The sequence below is a fragment of the Hemiscyllium ocellatum genome, chromosome 4 (genome assembly GCF_020745735.1).
Source record: "Hemiscyllium ocellatum isolate sHemOce1 chromosome 4, sHemOce1.pat.X.cur, whole genome shotgun sequence".
NCBI lineage: Eukaryota > Metazoa > Chordata > Chondrichthyes > Orectolobiformes > Hemiscylliidae > Hemiscyllium > Hemiscyllium ocellatum.
This window is the reverse complement of record NC_083404.1, coordinates 128,783,948-128,808,552: the sequence shown is the minus strand read 5'-3', so window position 1 is coordinate 128,808,552 and position 24,605 is coordinate 128,783,948. Positions and strand designations below refer to the sequence as shown.

At 44.0% G+C, this 24,605-nt stretch overlaps 1 protein-coding gene across 2 annotated transcripts in view; it reads right to left on the bottom strand.

Annotated features, from left to right (window-relative positions):
- Positions 1–24,605, bottom strand: part of LOC132815099 (guanine nucleotide-binding protein G(s) subunit alpha) — a 353,011-nt gene that overhangs the window by 258,364 nt on the left and 70,042 nt on the right. The gene's annotated exons all lie outside the window — the stretch shown is intronic.

Sequence of the window (24,605 nt, the reverse complement as noted above, 5' to 3'; positions counted from 1 at the left end):
GAGCAAATCTATGACGCTCTTAGAGAGACAATCATTTTAGAGAAGTTCAAAAATTCACTTCCTGAAGCAGTAAGAACTCATGTGGAAGGGCAGAGAGTTAAAACAGCAAGGTGAGCAGCTGAAGTGGCTGATGGTTATGAGTTGGTCCATAAAGCAAAGTTTGGCTTCCAGAATCAATTTCAATCCGTGAATGACAGAAATTGGGGAAAGAGAGAAATTCTCACGTGGCAAGGGAAAGGTAGGTCTCAGTGAAGGATGAATTACCACAAGATAAAAAGGAAATTCCTGAAGGGGGAAGAGAAGTTACAAAGCTCTGCTGTTTTCACTGCAGTAACGTAGGCCGTATCAAATCACAGTGTTGGTGAGTTAAGAAAAACACCGGGAAGCCAGATGTAGGAAAACAGGATAAACCATGATTTTTTTTTTGGAGTGGTAACAGAAAACACAGCGGAGGCTAGGAAACTGCACCAGAATGTACAACCTGGTTAGAGTTTGGTTAAGGAGGGAGTGCCAGATATTCTTAAACCATACACCTACGAAGTAAAGTTTACTCGCACAGGCCAGGAGCAGCAGGTAAAAAGGTTTCAATATTAAGGATCCTCTCAATCTGTGATGATGAAAGATATGAGGTATGCACTTCTGAAGGACTACTGCTAGAAAAAAATACTAGTCATAGGAATTCATGGTGAGAGAAGAAGCACTCAGTTATGTAGAGTGAGGTTAGGGTGTCCAGAGAAAAGTGGGGAATTCTTGGTAGATGTACTGGACAAACTCTTCGCTCCAGGAATACACTTTGTCCCTGTTAACGATGTAGCTGATTCACTGCTAGGAGTGCTGCCTACTGTGGTTGAAAAGCCAGTGGAAACTCAAGGCAACTGAACTATTGCAGGACACATATCCTGGGACTTTTCCTGATTGTGTGGTGACGAGGTCACAAAGTCACCAGTTGAAACAAGAGTGATCAAAGGGCACAGATAAGAAAGTTAGAGTAGATTGAGCAGAGACCCTCTTTGATCAGATGATTGATACAAACCAAGAGCAGATAGATAGCAATGCAGATATCTTTAGCTCAGTTACAGCAGCAAGGTGAAAACTTAAAGCAATTGTATCAAAAGACATACACAGAAAAGGAATCCGAATGCATTTCTAAAAGTTATCTTAAAAATGATGTCTTAGTGAGGAAATGGTGACTATCACATAATTCAGGCAGCTGAGAAATGGGCAGAAGTTCATCAAATTGTTATGCCAGTGGGATACAGAAAGGAGTGATGCATTAGTTACCACTTGGTGGTCATTTAGGAGTGAGGTAAACTCAAGATAAAATACAAAAACACTTTTACTGGCCTGGACTGCACAAGGGTGTAGTTGAATTTTGCTAGATGTGTCATACATTTCAGGCAATTGGAAAACCACAGGCACCTTTAATACCTATTCCTGCTAGTGATCTTTGGGAAGGTATGTAACTCAGGTTGAAGATATGGATGCAAGTTAGCTCACTGAGCTGGAAGGTTTGTTTTCAGACGTTTGTCATCATGACTAGGTAACATCATCAGCGAGAGTCTCTGGTGAAGCACTGGGGGTATGTCTCGCCTCTCTACTTATAGGTCTTGGTTTCTTAAGGTGGGTGATGTCATTTCTGTTTTTTTCCCCAAGGGAAGGTAGATGAAGTCTAAATCAATGTATTTATTGATGGAGTTCTGGCTAGAATGCCACGCCTCTAGAAATTCTCCTGCGTGTCTTTGTTTCCCCTGTCCTAGGATGTGTGTGTTGTCCCAGTCAAAGTGGTGTCCTCCTTTGTCTGTACGTACAGAAACTAATGATAGTGGGTCGTGTCTTTTGGTTGCCAGTTGGTGTTAGTGTATCCTTGTGGCAAGTTTCCTGCTTGTTTGTCCAAAGTAGCGTGAGGGGTCTGGCCTGGTCCATAACATTTTGAATGGGGTTGCAGGTTTCAATTTATTAATATTCATAAACCCCAGAATTACTTTCAAGTCACATTCCTGAGATAACTTAAGGTTTCATAAAAAAAGTGACATCTCAGGTCAGACAATGCATTAAAAGTGAGAGGTTAGAGTCTGTTTGTATTCCAACCTTGAGTCAGACCGGTTCTATTTCCAAAGTCGGAATTTATAACATGTGACATTGGCTGCCTACAGATTGTGTGTTTTTTTGAACAAAACAGAATGTATCTGCAAATACACATTCACCCCATAGACTTGTGTGTGCGTGCACACTAGGGAGAGAAGGAGCATGACGGAGTGTCTGCGTGAGCGAGTGAGTGATTGTGATAGTGATAGTGAGTGAGATAGTGATAGTGTGTCTGAGTGTGGGGTGTAATGGGGTCAACTGTAGTGTGACATGAACCCAAGGTCCCAAATAAGGCCATTTCTATGGGTACCAAACCTGGCTATCAGCCTCTGCTCGGCTACTCTGCACTGTTACATATCCCGAAGTCCAACTTGGAGGGCAGTCACCCAACGATCTAAGGTCAAATGTCCTAATCCGCTCAAATGTTCCCTGACTGAGGGGGAACACCCCTGTCTGGCGATTATTGCATGGTGTCCATTCATCCGTTGCCTCTGCTGGGTCTCACCAATGTATCATGCATTGGGGCATCCTTGCCTGCAGTGTATGAGATAGACAATGTTGGCTGAGTCACATGAGTACCTGCCACGCACATGGTGGATGCTGTCCCCATATGTAATGGTGGTATCCATGTTGACACTCTGACACATCTTGCAGTGGTTGCTATTACAGGGTTGTATGGTGCTGTGGTCAATGTTGTCTTAAAGGCTGGGCAATTTGCTGCGAGCAATGATCTGTTTAAGGTTTGGTTAAAAACAATGACTGCAGATGCTGGAAACAAGATTCTGGATCAGTGATGCTGAAAGAGCACAGCAGTTCAGGCAGCATCCAAGGTGCAGCGAAATCGACGTTTCGGGCAAAAGCCCTTCATCAGGAATAAAGGCAGTGAGCCTGAAGCGTGGAAAGATAAGCTAGAGGAGGGTGGGGGTGGGGAGAAAGTAGCATAGAGTACAATGGGTGAGTGGGGGAGGGGATGAAGGTGATAGGTCAGGGAGGAGAGGGTGGAGTGGATATATGGAAAAAGAGATAGGCAGGTAGGACAAGTCCAGTTAAGTCATGGGGACAGTGCTGCGCTGGAAGTTTGGAACTAGGGTGAGGTGGGGGAAGGGGAAATGAGGAAACTGTTGAAGTCCACATTGATGCCCTGGGGTTGAAGTGGTGGTTGTTCAAAGATGAGAAGTGGAGGTGTAGAAGCATCTTTGTGAGATGCTTATCCTCGTCAATAACGTGTTGCAGGCTGTGAAGAACATGGCGGAGTTTCTCTGCTCCTGGCAAGTACTGAGAAACAAAGGATACCCTGCTGGTTGTATGCCGTGGCTGTCTGCTGAGGAGGTCATTACAGTTTCTTGCTGTGGCATGTAGGAACTGGCAATCGATGAGTTTGGCATTGTATCCTGTTCTTATGAGGGCTTCCTTCAGCACCTTCAGGTGTCCGTCATGTTCCTCCTCATCGAACAGACCCTGTGTATGCGTAGGGCTTGTCTGTAGGGGATGGCTGTTTTAATATGTTTAGGGTGGAAGCTGGAGTAGTGCAGCTTCATGAAGTAATCTGCAGGCTTGCTGTGGAGTGAGGTACTGAGGTGCCCATCATTAATGGAGATGAGTGTGTCTAACCTAACCATCCCACTGCCTACTCACTCAAGCCACCATACACCTCACCATTTCTGCTCAACTGGTGCCATTACAAGGAGCAGTGCCAGCCACTTCATTCACACTCATCCGTGCCCTTGCCTCATTCCTGGGAAACCCACCCACAATACGTCAGAGGGCTGAGACAGGTGGGTTGATGTCCAATATCCTCACCCAATACACAATGATCCTTTCACCTGTGGGAGAGAACCATATGGAGGACCTCCATATCCTGGCAACCAAGTCAGCTTCATTGCCACGTACTGCATTACTCTCGTATGAACATGAATGTAGTCTTAACATCCTCTAGCTTCTGCTCCCATTGTGCAACTTGTTCACTGCTCATCTTCTGCAGCTATGACTGGCAAGGGCACACATCCTCTGCCCTGCAGAGACCATCCTCTCCAGCCAATACCTCCTCCATCTCAGAGGAAGAGGGCAGACCTCTCAGAGACAGCACCAGCAAGGCTGCCTCTGCCAGCCTTCAGCAGCTCTGAGACTGAAACCTCGGTGGGTTCTTGAGCTGGATTAGACATGGAAGCACAAGCTGGTGAGTATGTACGCAACTGCTACATCTCTGCAGCTGGTCAAGGAAATAATGTGCCAGCTCCCAATTACCCTGAGGACCAGCAAGGCCCAGGGACCTGCTCCAAAGTGCTGCAATGAAGTCGTGAACTGCATTACAAATGAGATATGGAGAGATGCCATTAGACAATAGGTGCAGGAGTAGGCCATTCAGCCCTTCGAACCTGCGCCACCATTCAATATGATCCTGGCTGATCATTCCTAATCAGTATCCGCTTCCTGCCTTATCTCCATAACCCTTGATTCCACTATCTTTGAGAGCTCTATCCAACTCTTTCTTAAATGTATCCAGAGACTGGGCCTCCACTGCCCTCTGGGGCAGAGCATTCCACACAGCCACCACTCTCGGGGTGAAGAAGTTTCTCCTCATCTCTGTCTTAAATGGTCTACCCCGTATTTTTAAGCTGTGTCCTCTGGTTCGGCACTCACCCATCAGCGGAAACATGTTTCCTGCCTCTCCAGAGTGTCCAATCCTTTAATAATCTTATATGTCTCAATTATATCCCCTCTCAGTCTTCTAAACTTAGGATGTGGTAAAGGCTGGCGATTAGCCCTTGCCAGCCTCCATGGACAGAGAATGCAGATTGTTGGTGCCAATGGACCCTGTCCTGAGGTGTTAGGGATCGCTGGTCAAGGTGGCTATCTGGTGAAGGCACTGGCAAGTTGCAGTGACAAAGTAGCCCCTGTGCCTTTGTGGCAGGAACTGTTGCCATCAGTTTGGGAAAATAACATCCTGTATAGAAAAATGTCTATATAAATGAAGTGACACAACATGTTAATGCATGCAAATAAACCCCTCATTACTCATTAGCGAGATTTTCAACCATGAAAACCTTACGCAGAATTTGGGAATTTGTTTTCTCAATTTCCCATTCAATTTCCCTCAGGGCCCAGCCTATCAAGCCCAAACATCTGACCAATCCCGGGGATCTGAACAAGTGGGAGCCCCTGACCAGGATTCAAAGCTGCTGTGTTTAAGTTGGATTGGGTCAGTGCAGATGGACGGTACGTGCAGGTGTCGAACATAACACAGGAGAGTTGCGGTGAGGTTTATTGTACAGATTGGATTTTAAAATGGCTGAATTTATTATCAACGTAACTTCCAGCTGGCACAGCGGCTACTTATCAATAGAAACACAGGTTTGGGAAATAAGAGGCCAGTATTCTGCCATCTAGCCACCCTTTATTTACATATGCATAAGTACTTCACACTGGCCTGGGTTCCTCAGATCCAGCTCTCAAAACAGGATCTCTGATAATCCAGCTGTGTTTTGAACTGGCTGTGGCCAGTCAGCTTAGAGTCAGTCCCTAAAGTGAGGAGATTCTGAATCCCCTGTTTATTTATTTATATATTACACCATTGTGTAAATAATTTTAGTCTATATTTCCAGCACCAGGAAAAGCACCCATGTGGTCAGAGAACCAGTAACAAGCAAGACCCGATGGGGGCAATGCTTGTGTGAAAAACATGGAAGGGCGAGGGTAAGGATTAAATCAACGTAGAATTGGAGGGGATGACAAAGCACTCTGCCCCCCACGGTGCATACCCCTCTCTAAAGGCATCGGTTGTGATGGTGGACACTGCATGCTCCCTCTCCAAGGATACGTGGGCTCAAACATAGCTGTGGACGAGGGGCAGGCAGTCGGCAGAAAGGACCTCACCCATGGCCCGCTGCCTGGCCCTGTTTATGGCCAGCCTGGCCAGGCCCAGGAGCAGACCCACGAGGAGGTCATCAGACCTGCCCGCTCCCCTTCACACCTGGTGCACAAAGATCAGGAGCGTGGGGCTGATGTCCAACCAAAAGCAGAGCAAAAAGTTTCTTTAGGTAACTAGAAAGAGAGTAGAGACACCCACAATCAATGCACACATGGTTCACAGACTCCACAGCTTAGCAAAACAGCCAGCTTGGTTGGGAGTCCATGAACCAACACAATCTGCAGTTATAGGGGCCTGCAGTGTGCAACACCCTCCACCCTGACAATCATCCTCTTATCCGTCAGCCAGGGCTCCCTGATTGAGGCTGTTAACCTGGTCCAATCAGGGAACTCATTCTGAGATCCACCTAGCTGACCTCATTACAATCACCACAGTTCTCCCGAAGTCCAGGGTTGTAGGCATGTTCTTTCTCTTGTAGCCTCTCTTGGGGTGTTTTCACACTGGGTACTGGTTCCTCAGACGCGGGTGATGTGTACTGGACAACAACCTGCCTCTTGCACCTGGACATTCTCGGAAAAACATTCATCCTCTTCTTCAAGTGGGCAAGGCACTGAGGCTGTGACAGCTGCCATGTCCATCTCAGACCTTGGGGTTTTCTCAACTCTTGTTAGAGGGGAAGGGCCCACGGGTTCCGACCGCCTTTCTGGCCGCTCCGAGGGACCGGGGATGTTTTGCTCCTGCCACGTTTCTGAGGTTGCAGCTTTTACATGGTCCGTGTGCTTGTTCAGGACCACCTCACCTACACGGACTTTGTATATTACGGGACCTGATCTCGTGTTGACTTTACCCCTTAGCCATACAGGGTCATTTCCATGGTGCTAGCATGAGACTTTGTCCCCTGAACTGAAGTGTCTCTCTTACTTAGAGAGGTCGTGTGTCCAGAATTGGCATTCCTGATGCCGCCACCTCCCCCACCCCCGACAAAGATCCGGGAAGATCAGATTTAACCTGGTAGGACTCTTCCTCTCCATTAGCAACTCTGCTGGAGCTATCCCTGGAGTTGTGTAAGGGGTGGTCCAATAATCAAACAAGAACTGGGACAGTTTTATATCGAGTGAAGCTGTCGGCTGTTTCTTTAAGCCTGCCCTCAAAGTTTTGCCTACTTTTTCTATCAGAGCGTTGAACAATGGATGGTATGGAGCTGTCCTTACATGCGGACTGCCATTTGACTTTAAGAAATACTTTAATTCTCAGCTGGTAAATGACAGCCCTTTACCTGTGACCAAGACCTCCAGCAATCTGTGCACTGCCAATCTGCTCGCAGCTTTTCGCTTATTGTCCCCGTGTTTGATGAATGAACTCTATGTACGGCCAACCACTTGAGTAAGCACCCACAATGACTAAGAAGATGGAGCCCATGAAACCAAACATGAAGGTGGGGGAGCTGCTCGCGTACGCTATTGAACTTTCCTCTCCACTGGACCATCTGAGATCCAACACTACCCTGACACTATAATGGAGAAGCATTGCATTTCAGTGCCAGATCTCTCTTAGGATTATAGTGTGCAAACACCTTAGTCAATGATAGCTGCTTTTTCACCTCCCTAAAGGCTACATCTCGACTATGAAAAAGGGTCAGCCTTGGAAATAGTCTCAATGTAGGCAACAAGACACTGAATCATCAGAAGGTGAAGTCGTCAACATTTCGGATATAATCTGAATGTTTTGGGTATAACCCTTCTTGACTTCTCCACCTCCTGAAGCTGTCTGGCTTGCTGTGTTTTTCCAGCCTCCTGCTGTCTACCTTGGATTCCAGCACAGTTTTTTTTTGTCTCTCAGCCTTTGTCAATAGCAGAGGTAAGGGTGCCAGGATGGAATCCAGGTTACCCATGAACTTTCCTTAATAATTCACCTCGGGTGAGAGGAGAGGTTGAGAGAAGAATCCTTCATGCAATCTCAAGTAGTGCGGGACCGGAACTGTTGGCATCACTCTGTATTACAAAACAGGCCATCCGACCCTTGTTCTGGACTGGCCAGATAAATACAGAGGCTACAAGAGCAGGTCAGAGGCTACGGTTGCTACAGTGGGTAGCTCTCCTCCTGACTCCCAAAGTCCATCATCTACAAGGTACAAGTCAGGAGTGTGATGGAGTACCACAGCCCACCAGCCTACCAGCCTACCAAAGGAAAGAGCCGTGCAGACAAGCAAGCTGCCTGTATGACTGTGCAAAACAGCATGTTAATACAGCAGGAATGAGAGACTTTGGCTGGAGTGCCAAGGTGCTTGCAGGCATTGCATAGCACTGGCAAGGATGCTGCAAGCATGGAGTATGTCGTCAAGTCTTAAATGAACAAGCACTAAGAGAACAAGTGAACAGCGGAGATGTAGCTTGGTTCAATCGGTCAGCTGGGACTCAATCCCTGAGACAGAGAATCTTCATAGCAGCCTTTCAATGCTGGTTGCCAGTGTGCCTGCAATTCGGATCGATGTTGACAAAGTGTCTAAAGGCCTGGTTCCATGCCCATGGAACAGACCCCAAGCTGCTGTTGGTGCTGAGCAACACTGAGGATCTCTGCAGCCCTCAGTGGTGATTAGGGTTTTAGACTCCTGGCTCACTTGGACCATTTCTGACGAAGATAGAACCCCTACAAGTGGGACAGTCTGCACCTGAACCAGAATGGCATCAACATCTTTTCAGGTGGATTTGCTCGTCCTGTTGGGAGGGATTCAAGCTAGTTTTCAGAGGCAGGAGGCACAGAGTGTCCGTACAAGAGTGACATGGCCTAGTTTCGTAAGGGAACCAAGGCAGAGGGAGGTCAACCATGTTGAGTTTCAAGAGAGTAAGGCAAGGCTGAATGGCCTCTAATACTAGGTGTACTGTAGGGAAGAGAGAGGAGTTAAGAGCATGGATTAACATGTGGATTTGGGATGCTGCTGCCGTCACAGGGATGTGGTTGAGGGAGGGTCAGGACTGACAACTCATCATTCCGGGGTACAGGATCTCCAGGCATGGCAGGGGACAGTGTAAGAAAGGAGGCATCTCACCATGAGGGAGTCAACTATGCATTAAGGAGCACTGATATCTTTGAAGGGTCTTCATGTATGTTTTTGTGGGTAGAACTTATGAATAAGTAGGGGCAGTCACACTGCTGGCAGTGTATAATCGGCCTCCAGTCAGCAGGTAAGACAGAAACAGTTAATGGAGACAATTCACTGAAGGGTGTAAAAATAATAGGGTAATTATATTCAACTACCCCAATATTAATTGGGATAGTCAAAGTATAAAGGGTTTAAAGGGGGAAGATTTCTTGAAACCTACATTGGAGAACTTCCTTTGTCAATATGTCGATGGTGCTACAAGGGATGATGCAATGCTGGACCTAATTCTAGGGAATGAAGCCAGACAGATGTTGGAGATGACAGTGGGGAGCATTTTAGTGGTAGCATCCACAACACTGTATATTTTAAGTTTGTTACAGAAAAGGAGAAAAATAGTCTGCAAAGAAATGATTTTGAATTTGGAGAAGACAGATTTTTTTTAAAAGTAGAGCAGGATCTGACCAATGTAGAATTGGAACAGCTACTTGGGGATAAACAGATACTGGGGGATAAGTAGAATATTAGGGCATTCGAAAAGGAATCAGGGATAGTACAGGCCCAAAATGTTTGCAGCAACAAGCAAGGAGGACATCTTAAAAAGGCCATAAAGGGCAATGCTTTTACAGAGAATGGTTCATGTGCGGAATGAATTGCCAGAGGAAATGGTGGATGCAGGGACAGTTACCAACATTCAAGTGTCATTTGGATAAGTACATGAATAGGAAAGGTTTGGCGGGATATGGACCAAACGCAGAGAAGTTGAATTAGTTTAGTTTGGAAACATGGTCGGTGTGGACTAGTTGGTCGGAAGGGTGTGTCTCCATGTTGTATGACTCTGATTTGTGGCATAAACAAAACATTATAGATGTTGAGCAAAATACTTCTTCCATTCTGATTGCAGATCTGTACAATCCTGTGGCATTCATGTTAGTCAAGAAGCAGCGGGTTCAGCAATTTAAGAAATAGGAGTGCAGCAATTGAAGGAATAGGAGCAGGGGTAGACCAGAGAGAGCCTTAGGCCTGCTGCACAATTCAGTTCAATTTTGGCTGATCTCCATTTTCACAAATTATTCTCAAATTCCTAGATTCCCTTCAAAAGGACAAGCAACCTTAGTTTTGAAAAAGCTCTAACTCTAGACATTCACAGACCTCGGTGTCAGAACCGCACAGATTCATGATATTCTGGCTGGAGCTTTCTCCTAGTTTTAAACAGCTGATCTCTCACACAGGGTCTCTTTCCCTTAGACTCAAAAGTCTCAGTCCTGGGACAAGGACTAAAAGGGATTGACAAACTAGATGCAGAGCAGGTGTTGCCTCCTGTGGAAAATCCAAAGGAAAAGTCATAGTTTTAGGATGAGGGGTCATAGATTTAAAATACAGAGATGAAGAGAAATTATTTCTCTCAAAGGATCCTGAATATGTATAATTCACTACCTCAGGGTATTGTGGGTGCCAGATATTGAATAAATTTAAGTAGGAAGAAATTTTTAATTAGTTATGTATTAAAGGGTTAGAGAGTGCAGTAGGAAAGTAGAGTTGAGGCTGAGATGAGATCAGCCATTACATATTAAATAGCAGAGCATGTTCAAGGGGCTGAATTGCCTACTCCAGCTCCTAGTTGTTGTGCCTCTACCATGTCAAGTCCTCTAAGTAGTTTATGGATAGTGCTCATTTGAGGATGGCACAGGAAACTGACGGGCAAGTGGTAAAATATGAAATTATACATTGGTTGAAAGAATAGAGGAGTAGACTATTTTCTAAATACTTCAGAAATCTAAAGAACAAAGACTTGGGTGTAGTAATTTAGGATTCTCTTAAATGTTCACATAAAGGTTCAGTTGGCAGTCAGGAAGGCAAATTTAATGTTAGCATTCATTTCAAGAGGGCTAGAAAACAAGAGTAGGGATATATTGCCGAGGCTGTGTAAGGTTATGGTCCCGCTGCATTTGGAATATTGTGAACATTGCAAGGAGTTTTGGGCCCCGTGTCTTAGGAATGATGAGCTGGTATTGGAGGGGGTCCATGTTTATAATAATGATCTGGGGGTGAAAGTCTGGTTAGATTAGGTGAAGTTGAGGACTCTGGGTCTGAAGTCAATGGAGTTTAGAAGAATGAGGGTGGGATCTGATTAAAACTTACAGAATACTGAGATGCATGGATAGAATGACCATGGAGATGATGTTTCCACAAATAGGAGAGAGTAGGAGATGAAGGCTGAGTCTCAGAACGAAGGGACAAAGCTTAGAACTAAGATGTGGAGTAATGTCTTCATTCAGAGGGTGGTGACTCTGTGGAACTCTGCTGTGGAAGGCTTTGGAGGCTAAGTGACTGATTAAGACAAATATAGATAGATTTTTACTTGGTAACAGGTCAAGGGTTATGGGGGAAGGCAAGAGAGTGGATTTCAGAAACATATCAGCCATGATCGAATGGTGAAGGAGACACGAGGAGTCAAATGGCTTCCTATGTCTTTTGGCAGCAGAATGGAACTAAATGCCCAATGTTACAAAAAAAAGCAGCAAATTAAGGCTTCTGAGCCCTAAACAAAATTAAAACAGGGCACACTCAAGGCAGTGTGCTCATCTGTTTTTCAATTCAATCAATGAAACGCAACATTGGTTACCATCCACAATGCTTTTCTTTAGATGATAGAAAATGCTGAGCTTTTCACAATTTGATACAACCAAGCCTCTTGTTTGACAAATTCATAGGTCAACCACATATGGCTTTGGGCCTGGAGTTACATGGAGGCCTGTTGGGAGAGAAAGTGCAGGAAGGTTGGATGCACTTGGCATTTGGAAACTTGTGAATTTATGCAAACAACATTCAATGAGACTTAACACACACTTATTTTGGGTGTCAATTTAAATGAAACAAAATGGACATAACAGTAAATCCATAATCTCCCATTTAGAATGTCCAGGACTACAGCTAACACTAAACCTAGACTGCTTCTTGCGAATGTGTTTTTGATACTGAGAACACATCAGGAAATTTACTTCTGCCACCCACCAGAAAAAAAAAGCTTACAACCAGCAATCCTCATTTTCTTGACAGGAATTAATAAGAAACTCAGCAGGGCCCCATGAACTGTTGGAACGTGACACTCAAGCTAGTTCATTATTTACTGTGTGTGGAACCATTTTCAATGGAAGAAAGTGCTATATGAATGCTTGGTGCGGACAGTAGGAGCATGATGTAACGTACGAATGTTCTGAATTCTTGAAAGGTGAATAAAGGAGTTGATCAGATCGATATGAAAGCACACCATTCTCTCCTGTGGAGGAGCCCAGGCAAAGAAAAATTACCCTTCACATTATTAAAAATCACACAACACCAGGTTATAGTCCAACAGGTTTAATTGGAAGCACACTAGCTTTCGGAGCGACGCTCCCTCATCACATTATAGCTGGGATAAGCACAATGATGTCAGGGAGCACTTTCTCAGTTTGGAAATCTCACCCCCAGAAATAATTGTGGACAGTAGGGGGACAGTTTAAAAAAATTAATCATGAATAGAGGCTTTTGTTAGGAATAGGCACAAGAGAATGTGGAATAAAGGTGGGGCAGTGGATTTGACATTTGTATCAGCCAAATCAAATTGGATGGTGGCACAGATATAGGGGGGAGTTATAAGGCAAACTCCTGTTCCTGTATTCCAGAATGCATATGTCATTTAAATAAATAACTGCTTTCCACTTGAAAGATCTTCAGGGATGCTGACATGGGATGTTGAGCACCATCTTCCACACTTTTGCTGATTAATTTTACTCATGTTAGTTACACACATTGTTCAACGTTAAATTGGTCAATTTCATATTTGCTGGAAATTTGTCCCGAGTTACTTATGTTGGGATAGAACATGATCAATGAATCTGTCGTGTACTGCAGCAGAATATTCTGGTTACTGTGCAAATGCTGGTGAAGTAAATTATAAGAAGTTTGTAAGACCATAGGACTTAAGAACAGAAGCAAGCAATTCGGTCCCTTGAGTCTGCTTCACCATTCAGTAAGATCCTTGCTGAACTGAAATTCCTCAGCAGCATTTTCCTGTCTTTTCCCCATAACCCTTGATAGTGTTACTGATAAAGAATTTGTCTCTCTCAGCCTTGCATGTAGTTAATGACCCAGCCCTCTGCAGTAGAGAACACCACAGATTTCTGGGGGAAAAAAATGCTGATTTTAGACTAATTTCTTTGCACAACTATTACGCTAACAGTAGAATTAGATGTTGCCAACTGCTATTTCATATAACTTTTAAGGCCAGATAAGTTCATGAATCTTTCTTTGTACTGTAGCAGATTCTGTACTGGATTTCTATTCTGCTGGAGACTTGCAATGTTTCTAATGGTGTAAATTATCTGTTTTGAAATTTCTCTTTGACCGATTACCAGCAATAATGAAAGAAGGATGGTAAAAGTCAAAAGTTTTAGTCTATGTTCTCATTAATGGGGGTACCCAGTGCAGTGACATTAAGTTAACATTCCAGGATGGCTTTGACTAGATATGGAGATCCTATAAAAGCAAAATACTGCAGATGCTGGAAATCTGAAACTCAGCAGTTCTGGCAGCATCTGTGGAATGCAACAACACGAAGCCAGACAGCTAAACCAAATCAGCCTCTCTTTCCCTGTATTTGTAACACAGGAAAGTTAAAACATTTAAATGACCCACAAAAGTGACTCCAATGGTTTCTAACCAGACATTTCAAATAACCAGTAGCAGACTTTGTGAACAATCAATACCAGAAACTAAGTTTATAGCTTTAACAAATTATTAATAATACAGTAGCTTTGGCAGAGCAAAGTTAAACAACAAGGTAATCTAATTAATGTCAATCATTTAAACCCTTCTTTGAATATAGCACACACAAGACAGACAGAAGGGAGAACTGAAAGAAAAAAAATGAGATGTAACTAGCCAGTTTACTTGAACAATTAACTAACAGTTAGCATGTCACTAGTAGGTTTGAGGAATATTCATTTAATACTTATAACTGAGATTTTATTCTCTGAATGTTTTGTAAGTTGATAATGAGAAGATAACCAGGGAGCGATCACCTGTGACCTGTAGCTTTAGCAGTCGCAATCCTTGTGACTTAAAAACATTTCAAAAGAGGTTCTAACTTTGGTATTTCTTTGTTAGACTGGTGGTCTCCCTACAAGGTCCCCAGTTAACATTCAATATCTGCCATCTGTTTAAACATATCTCCAGAACCGAAATATCTAGAGCGTTTTTTGAACAAGAATGAATGCATCAATCTGCAATTAACTTCCAGTTTGTTTGATTTTTTAAAAAAAAAGCAACTGCTCACAGTCAAAAAGTCACCTTCAGCTCTGAGCTCACAGCTCCAAACCCAAAATGATAAAAATAAAACAATGCAAGTTCCAACAGGAGAGAGGAAACAGAGTTAACATTATGAGCCCATTATGACTTTTCAGAACAATTCTGAGATTTTTGCTGTAATCCATGACACTCAGCAGATATAGTTTGCAGATTCCCAAAACATAAGATTATGTTTCAATTATTTTTACCTGGGGCTAAAATGGCACATGAACCATTTATTGCCAGGTAAAATATAGGATTGAATATAATATCTAGGTATGTGCTGTCTTGCTATAGTGATGAGGGCCAAAGCCACCCTCTCAGAAGCCATTAGTTTAAGATCAACATGGATGAAAGAGGATTCTTACAATGATCACCAAGTATTTGCTGTAGAAAAATTGTTTTTAAATTATAAACTGAAGGGTGTTTATTTAGTTGAGGGTTGAATGCAATAGTTTATTTCCTTCCTTTCACTCAGCAGGGGTTCCCTGATCCCCCCTAATTACATTGACTGGCACATGCTATCCCTCTCTGCATCGCCTCATTCCACACAGAACTGACAACACCAGTTGGAAATATTCCGCATGGTTACCACCATAATGTGAACTTACCACCTCCCTACTGCTTACCCAGCCAAACAACACTTTTTATCATCTTCAACATTTTTAAAAGAGAAAGCAATCAATGAAAACATATTGTTTCCCCCCAGCCTCTAGGATTTTGCCGTCATCTTTCTCACAGCAGAGTTTGATTTTTAGATTCCTGGAGGCTTCAGCGCAATCCTGGAAGGTTGGCAGTTCTGCGAACATCGGAAGGAGGCCATTCAGCCCGTCAAGACTGCTCTACCATTTAATACAGTCACAGTTGATTTCACATTTCAATGCCCTTTATTCACACTGTCCTCTTATGCCACTGATAATCAAAAAAAATTATAAATTCAAAGACTCAGCTTCCACAGCCTTCTCAGAGAAAACATTGCAAAGATTCATCACTTTCTAATAAAAGAAAATTATCCTCATTTCGATCTTAAATGGTATCCCTCATTTTTAAATTGTGACCTCAGTTCTCAACTCCTCAACTAGGGTAAACATTTAGCCTGCGTCTATCCTGTCTAATTCTTTAAGTATTTTGTATAAGGTCACCTCTGATTATTCCAGGTCCTGGAGAACACAGGCTCGGTTTACCCAGGACAGTCCCACTATCCAGGGAAGAAGTCTGGTGAATCTTTGTTACGCTCCCTCCACGTCAACAATGTCTTCCTGAGATAAGAACACAGAACATTATAGCACAGTACAGGCCCTGCGGCCTTTGATGTTATGCCCGATGTATGAAACCAATCTGAGGCCCATCCAACCTACACTATTCCATTCTCCTCCATATGCCAACCAATGAGCATTTAAACGCTCTTAAAGTTGGCGAGTCTACTATTGTTGCAGGCAGTGCGTTCCAAACCCCTACTATTCTCCGAGTAAAGAAACTACCTCAGACACCTATCCTACATCTATCAGCCCTCAATTTAAAGCTCTGTCCTCTCGTGTTAGCCATCGCCATTTAAGGAAAATGGTTCTCACTGTCCAACCTATCTAACCCTCTGATTATCTTATATGTCTCCATTAAGTCACCTCTAAACCTTCTTCTCTCTAAAGAAAACAGCATCAGGTCCCTCAGCCATTTCTCATAAGATCTTCCCTCCATACTAGGTAACATCCTAGGAAACCTCCTCCTAGGATCCTTCAGATAATGTGGTGACCAGAACTGTGCACAATACTCAAAGTGCAGCCACACCAGAGTTTTGTACAGCTGCAGCATGACCTCATGGTTCCGAAACTCAATCCCCCTACCAATAAAAGCTAACATACCATATGCCTTCTTAACAACTCTACCAACCTGGGTGGCAACTTTCAAGGATCTATGCAGCTGGACACAGAGATCTTTTTGCTCATCCACACTACCAAGTATCTTACCATTAGCCCAGTACTCTGCATTCCTGTAACTCTTTCCAAAGTGAATCATCTCACACTTGTCCACATTAACCTCCATTTGTCACCTCCAGCCCAGTTCTACAGCTTATCCATGTCCCTCTTTAACATACTTTACATGTTATGGACCAGTCTCTCTGTGCAAGTCAAAATATCTGGAGAAGGAAGATCAAACAGAAGCTGGTCTTGACAAGACAAAAATATCATGTGATCAAGCCCTGTACCATTGAACCGCTTTCCTAGTCTTTCTCTCTGCCCATGACCCCTTTTTTGTTCGTGTGTGTGTGCAGGAGTTTTATAAGGGAGTTAACTAGCTGAGTTATATTTCAACAGTTCATAGGTTTTACCTACAGGTAAACAATTATCTGTGTGTAATGAATAGTAATTCACGTTAAGTACAGAAACCTGGTCTGTTTTTCGGTCAATCTGTATCAAAAAGACATGTAAATGGAAGAATTTTGTGTACTTTTATAAAGTTCTTTATTTTTAATGACTTTGAGAATAGTGAGGTTTAATTTCCAGTGTATTACCCTGGTAAGGCATAACAACACATTTCTGTTCAGCTTTGTATCATCTGTAAATATATAATTTGGTCCCCATGTGCAAATCATTGATAGAAATTGTGAACAGCTGGGGCCCAAGCATAGAACCTTGTGGTGTGATACTAGTCACAGTCTGCCGACAGGGTATTGACCCATTTATTCCTCCTCTGTCTGCCAATCATTATTCCATACCAGCACATTACCTCCAATACCATCTGCTTGAATTTTGCTAACCAACCCAATGTCAGGAACGATATGGAAAGCCTTCTGAAATTCCAAGAATTGACTTCCCGATACCATTTCGTGAGTAGCATCCTCAAAAAAAACTTCAGCTTTGTCAAACAACAGTTTCCATTTGCAAATCCGTGCCGACTGGGTCCAATCAGATTATTTGTATCTGAGTGTCTATTTATCTTGTCCTTTGTGATCGATTCCAGCATTTTCCCCACTTTTGATGCAAGACTAACATATCTGAAAGTCCCTATTTATTTTCTTTCACCTCTCTTAAATAGTGGGGTGATATTTACAAACATTAAATCTGCAGGGTTCATTGCGGAATGCAGAGAATTTTGGAAGTTGATCACCAATATATCAATGATCTCAAGAGCCACCTCATTCAACGCTCGGGATGTAGATCATCAAGTCTCAATAATTTCTCCAATGCAACCTTCTAATACTAACTTCCTTCAAATCCTCACTTTTCCTACTCACTTGGATCTCTAATTTTGGGAGATTTCTTCTATTGAAAGCAGCCAAAAAGTATTCACTTAGTTCCTTGCCATTTCTCTGTTCCCCATTAAAATTCTCCTGACTACGGTTTTAACGGTCCACAAACATCCTAGCTAAACATCTCCTTTTAATGTACCTGTAGGGGTTGTTACAGTCCATTTTTATATTTTTTGTTAGATTGTATTCATAGTCAGTTCTTCCATTTTTTGGTCTTCTTTTGCTTTATTTTTAACACAGGCAAATCCTCAGATTTTATTACTATTTGTAGCCCTGTTAGAAAGCCTTTTCAATCTTACACAACCTGTAGCTTCTTTTGGCAGCCATAGTTGACTGACGTTTTATACTTTGGAGGGATAGTACAGTTGTTGGAATAGTTCTTTATGACTATCCACTGCCAATCTAGAGTCAGGTCTTTTGCTGCATTTTATCCAGTCCACTTCTGCCAGCTCATGTCTCATGCTTTCAACATTTGCCTCATTCAAATTTAACACCCTAGCTTCATAGAATCCCTACAGTTTGGAAACAGGCCCTTTGGCCTAACAAGTCCACACCGACCCTCCAAACAGTAACCCACGCAGAGCCATTTCCCTATCCTATTACTCTACATTTACTCCTGACTAATGCACCTACCCTACACAGCCCTGAACACTAAGGGCAATTTAACATGGCCAATTCACCTAGCCTGCACATCTTTGGATTATGGGAGGAAACCACAGCACCTGAAGGAAACCCACGCAGACACTGGGAGAATGTGCAAACTCCACACAGACACTCATGCAAGGCTAGAATCGAAACCAGGTCCCTAGTGCTGTGAGATAGCCGTGCTAACTACTGAGCAGATTGAACGATGTTACTTTCAAGCAAAATATTAATATCTATCATATTTGGGTCCCTCACACGGAAATGTTCTGTTATAAAAAGATTATTAATTATCTCTTTCACATTAGATAACACCAGAATCAAAACAGCTCTTCAACATGCAGCTGTGGAAAACTGTCCCAAAGATACTCTGGAAATGCTCCCCCAAGGCTTTCTTGCTCAGTCTGTCCTTCCTGAATATTAAGTATCATTGAATATTCAGTTCCCAGTCCTGGTCACCATGCTGCCATGTTTCTGTAAAGGCAATTCAATCATAACCATGTGAGTCCTCCATTTGCACCTTCAGGTCATTTGCCCTGTTGGAAACATTGTCTGCATTCCAGTAGAGTGCAGCTAACTTTGGTCTTTTTGACATCATTCTCCTTCTAAAGCATACTCGATAACTGGCTTTGTTTCCCCCATCTTCTAGTCACACTAGCAGTTTTTGACTTCGTTAACAATTCTGCTTCCTTCAAATTTGGACTACCCCGCAGCTTCTTATCCCCATCCCAACAGCGTGAGGTAGCTTCACAGAAAAATAATCTGTCCCAGCCCCAGCAACTCAAATCAGAACCAATCCCAATTCCTCAGAAATCTGTTGACCTCCCTCCTACACCAGCTCTTGAACCACATGTTCAATGGAGCGGTCCCCACTGCCCTTATGCTTACAAGCATGTGGCTCTAAGAGGAACTGTTCTCAAGGTCCTGCTTTTTCATTTAACACCCTGAGATCTGCCTTAGGACCTCATCCCTCTTCTTACCTCGGTCACTGGTAGCAATGGGGACAAACTCCAGCTGATCCCAGTTTCCCAGAAGGATGTTATACAGTGAAGCCTTGACATCAGGGAGTAACACACTATCCTGGATTCATGTTTACTGTCACAGAAGTGACTGTCTGATCCCCTGAATACTGAACCCCTGTCATGATTGCTGTTTCATTCGCGCTGCTGCTCCCCTGTCCAACTGAGTCACTCATGATGCCATGGGCTTGGCTCTGGCTGCATTTCCCTGAGGAACCATCATCCTCAGCATTTTCCCAAACGGAATATTGATTAGCAAGCAGGATAGACTCAGGGTACTCCTGCATGGTTTACGTGCTTTTCTTAGGCTGCCTGTTAGTCACCCATTCCCTTCCAGTTCTGAAAAAAAAAAGTCATGCTGGACTCAAAATGTGAACTTCATTTCTCTCTCCACAGATACTGCCAGGGATGCTGAATAGGGCAGTGTTTCCAGTGTCTCTCTTATTCCTGATGAAGGGCTTATGCTCGAAACGTCGAATTCTCTATTCCTGAGATGCTGCCTAACCTGCTGTGCTTTGACCAGCAACACATTTGCAGCTGTGATCTCCAGCATCTGCAGACCTCATTTTTTACTCTGTTACCCACTCCCTTGCTGCTGAACACTTCTAATCTACAGTGTGAGCACCAATGCTTTTTTTTTAAAAAATCTGATTTGTGAGATATAGGCATTGCTGGCTGGGCCAGTATTTATACAGCAATTATAAAGCTCTTTCACGTAGGCCAGACCAGGTAAGGAATACCCAAAAAGACATCAACTAGATGGGTTTTTACAAAAATTGACAGTGGTTACGTGATTGTTCTTGGTCTAAACTTGCTGCAAAATTCCAGATGATCGTTTGATTGTGACATTTGAATTCAATCCATCGTGACGAGATTCATGTCCTCAAGAATTTCTGGATTGCTAGTCCAGTGACATGACCACACCACAATCACTTCTGTCTGTTCAGGAGCACAACAGGGACTCCAGCCTGTGCAGCTGCTGACACTTGCTGCACATGTATTTGTCCAGGGCATAGGCTATGTCCGTACCTCAGCATATCCTGCAGTTTGTACACTCCACTTAGCATTGGCTCACCTGCCATTCCACAACCTCAAAAGTAAATATTACTGAAAAAAAGTGTAACTTTACTTCACTTACATTAATTTTAGTTTCCTTCAGTTTTATTAGATTAATTTGACAATCTATTCCAACCCTTAGAGCCCACTCACAGCTGTCGTGGTGGTTCTTCGTGGTAGGTAATGAATGGTAAGATTCTCAATATCAGACAGATACCATCCATGTCCATGTCCATCAATAACTGCTTTAATAAAGTTACATTCAGTAGTTATGGTCAATGGCGAAATGCCAGAGTAGCTCAATATTGGCACACTCACTTAAACATAATGTTGGTTCAAATCTCATCACAGAGGCTTGAGCAGAAAATGCAGGCTCTGAAAGGAAGGATCCGAGAGAGTCTACTTTTTTTTAAGATTAGATTACTTACAGTGTGGAAACAGGCCCTTCGGCCCAACAAGTCCACACCGACCCACCGAAGCGCAACCCACCCAGACCTATTCCCCTACATTTACCCCTTCACCTAATACCACGGGCAATTTAGCCTGGCCAATTCACCTAGCCTGCACATTTTTTTTGGATTGTGGGAGGAAACCAGAGCACCCAGAGGAAACCCAGACACGGGAGAACGTGCAAACTCCACACAGAGAATCGCCTGAGGCAGGAATTGAACCCGGGTCTCTGGCACTGTGAGGCAGCAGTGCTAACCACTGTGCCACCGTGTCACCCACTATATCACCTTTCAACAGAATGCAAAACATATGCCAGGACTGCAGGCTCAGATGGATGTGATGTAATTTTGAAGGACAGCAGGGACGCCTTACACAATATTTATCCTTCAACCACCACAAATAGTCATCATCAGAGCACCATTTTCTGCATAGAAGTTCACTGCCCTATTTCCCTACATCCCCATAATGGTGTAAAGAGACAGATGGTGAAAGAGAGGAGAGGGGGAAGGAGAGGAGAGAGCGAGAGGAAGAGAGCGAGAGCGTGAGAGGAAGAGTGAGATCAGGGTTGGGGGGGGGGGGGAGAAAAGAGGGGAGACATGAGAAAAAACGAGAGAGAGAGAAAAATCAAACAAGTCTGATATAACTAAACAATCCACCTAGCCACCTCTCTGCGTACGTAGTACACTGTATGTCACAGTCCCTGTAGAGACCAATAACACTTGAAAGGAAATTCAGACTTCCAGTTTGGAAAAGAATGAATAAAGTTTAATATTTGAAGGTTTTAGTAAACAGCTAAATACAAACGTTATTTTTGTCGACTGTTTATGTTTTCAAGTACAAAAAGAAGTGTGCATTTAAGACCATAAGACATAGGATCAGAAATTAGGCCATTCAGCCCATCAGGTCAGCTCTGCTACTCAATCATGACTGATAAGTTTCTCAACCCCATTCTCCCACTTTTTCCCTTTTACCCTTGATATTCAACAACCTATCTGTCTCTGTCTAAAACGTACTCAATGACTTGGCCTCCAAAGCCTTCTGTGGAAAGGAATTCCATGGATTCACCACTCTCTGGCTGAAGAACTTTCTCCTTCTTCAAATTCTAAAAGGTCTTGGGTCCTTGTCTCTCCCACCAATAGAAACACCTCCCCAACATCTATCCTGTCCAGGCCATTTAGTACTAAGTTCATCCTTCTAAACTCGATCGAGGAAAGACCCAGAATTCTTAAACTTATGTTCAGCTTTTCATTTCTGGGATCATTCTTGGGAACCTCCTCTGAACACTCTCCACGGCCAGTACATCCTTTCTGAGAATATGGGGCCCAAAACTGTGCACAATACTCCAAATGTAGACTGACCGGAGCCTTATTAGAGCCTCAGAAGTACATCCCTGCTTTTATATTCGAGTCCTCTCAAAATAAATGCCATCATTGCATTTGCATTCCTCAGAACAAAGAAAATTTACAGCCCAGGAACAGGCCCTTCAACCCTCCAAGCTTAAACCGATCCAAATCCACTATCCAAACTTGTCACCCATTCCTAAACATCTGTATCCCTCTGCTCCCCACCTACTCATGCATCTGTCCAGATGCATCTCAAATGAATCTACCATGCCTGTCTCTACCACCTCTGCTGGCAATGCATTTCAGACACCCACCACCCTCTGTGTGAAGTACTTGCCGTGTGTATCCCCCTTAAACTTTCCACCTCTCACCTTGAAAGGGTGACTTCTCCTTACTGAACCCTTCACTCTGGAAAAAAAAAACTTATCTCTATCTGTCCTGTCTATGCCTTTCATGATTTTGTAGACCTCAATCAGGTCCCCCCTCAATCTCCTTTTTTCTAATGAAAACAAACCTAACCTACTCATCCTTTCTTCATAACTAGCACCTTCCACACCAGGCAACACCCTCCGTTCCCTCCGGGACTACCTGGTCAGGTCCACACCCCCCTACCACTCACCCTCCCATCCTGGCACCTTCCCCTGCCACTGCAGAAACTGTAAAACCCGTGCCCAAACCTCCTCCCTCACCTCCATCCAAGGCCCGAAAGGAGCCTTCCACATCCATCAAAGTTTTACCTGCACATCCATTAATATAATTTATTGCTTCCATTGCTCCCGATGTGATCTCCTCTACACTGGGGAGACTGGACGCCTCCTAGCACAGCTTTAGGGAACATCTGTGGGACACCAGCACCAATCAACCCCACCGCCCTGTGGCCCAACATTTCAACTCCCCCTCCCGCTCAGCCGAGTACGTGGACATCCTGGGCCTCCTTCACCTCTGCTCCCTCACCACCAGACGCCAGGAGGAAGAACGCCTCGTCTTCCACCTCGTCTTCCACCGTGGGCGGCATGGTGGCACAGTGGTTAGCACTGCTGCCTCACAGCGCCTGGAGACCCGGGTTCAATTCCCGACTCAGGCGACTGACTGTGTGGAGTTTGCACGTTCTCCCCGTGTCTGCGTGGGTTTCCTCCGGGTGCTCCGGTTTCCTCCCACAGTCCAAAGATGTGCGGGTCAGGTGAATTGGCCATTCTAAATTGCCCATAGTGGTGAGGGGTAAGGGATAATGTCGGGGTATGGGTGGGTTGCGCTTCGGCGGGTCGGTGTGGACTTGTTGGGCCGAAGGGCCTGTTTCCACACTGTAAGTAATCTAAAAAAAACACTTTGACCCCAAGGCATCAATGTGGACTTCAACCGTTTCCTCATTTTCCCTTCGCCCACCTCACCTTAGATCCAAACTTCCAGCTCAGCACTGTCCCCATGACTTGTCCTACCTGCCTATCTTCTTTTCCACCTATCCCCTCCACCCTCCTCCCTGACCTATCACCTTCATCCCCTCCCCCACTCATCTATTGTACTCCATGCTACTTTCTCCCTACCCCCACCCTCCTCTAGCTTATCTCTCCACCCTTCAGGCTCTCTGCCTTTATTTCTGATGAAGGGCTTTTGCCCGAAACATCAATTTTGCTGCTCCTCCGATGCTTCCTGAACTGCTGTGCTCTTCCAGCACCACTAATCCAACACCCTCCTAAACCTTCTCTGCACCCTCTCCAAAGTACCCACATCCTTTTGGTAATGTGGTGACTAGAACTGTACACAGTATTCTAAATGCCTCCGAACCAATACCCGTCCTATGAAGGCAAACATACCATATGCCTTCTTGACCACTATCCATCTGTGCAGCAAACTTCAGGGTACAATGGACCTCAACTCCCAGATCTCTCTGCTCATCAACTTTTCCCAAGGCTCTTCTGTTTACTGTATAATTCGCTCTCGAATTAGACTTCCCAAAATGCATCACCTCACATTAGCCTGGATTGAACTCCATCTGCCACTTCTCTGCTCAACTCTCCAGTCTATCTATACCCTCCTGCATTCTTTGACAGTCTCCTTTGCTTTCTGCTACTTCACCAATCTTTGTGTCATCTACAAACTTGCTGACCATACCAACAGTGCCCTCTTCCAGATCATTTTATGTATATTACCAACAACAATGCCCCAACACTGACCGCTGTTGAACACCACTGGTCACCTTTCTCCATTTCGAGAAACTCCCTTCAACTATTAACTCGGTCTCCTGTCGCTCAACCAGTTCTTTATCCACCTAGCTAGAACACCTTGCACACCATGTGACTTCACTTTCTCCATGGGTTTACTGTGGGGAACCTTATCAAACCTAACTACTCACTCAACCTGCAAGTTTACCTTGAGAGAATCCTGGACTAGAACTCCCAAGTCTCTTGGCACTTCAGTCTTCTGAATTTATCTCATTTAGAAAATAGTCTGTGCCTCTATGACTTCATACCTG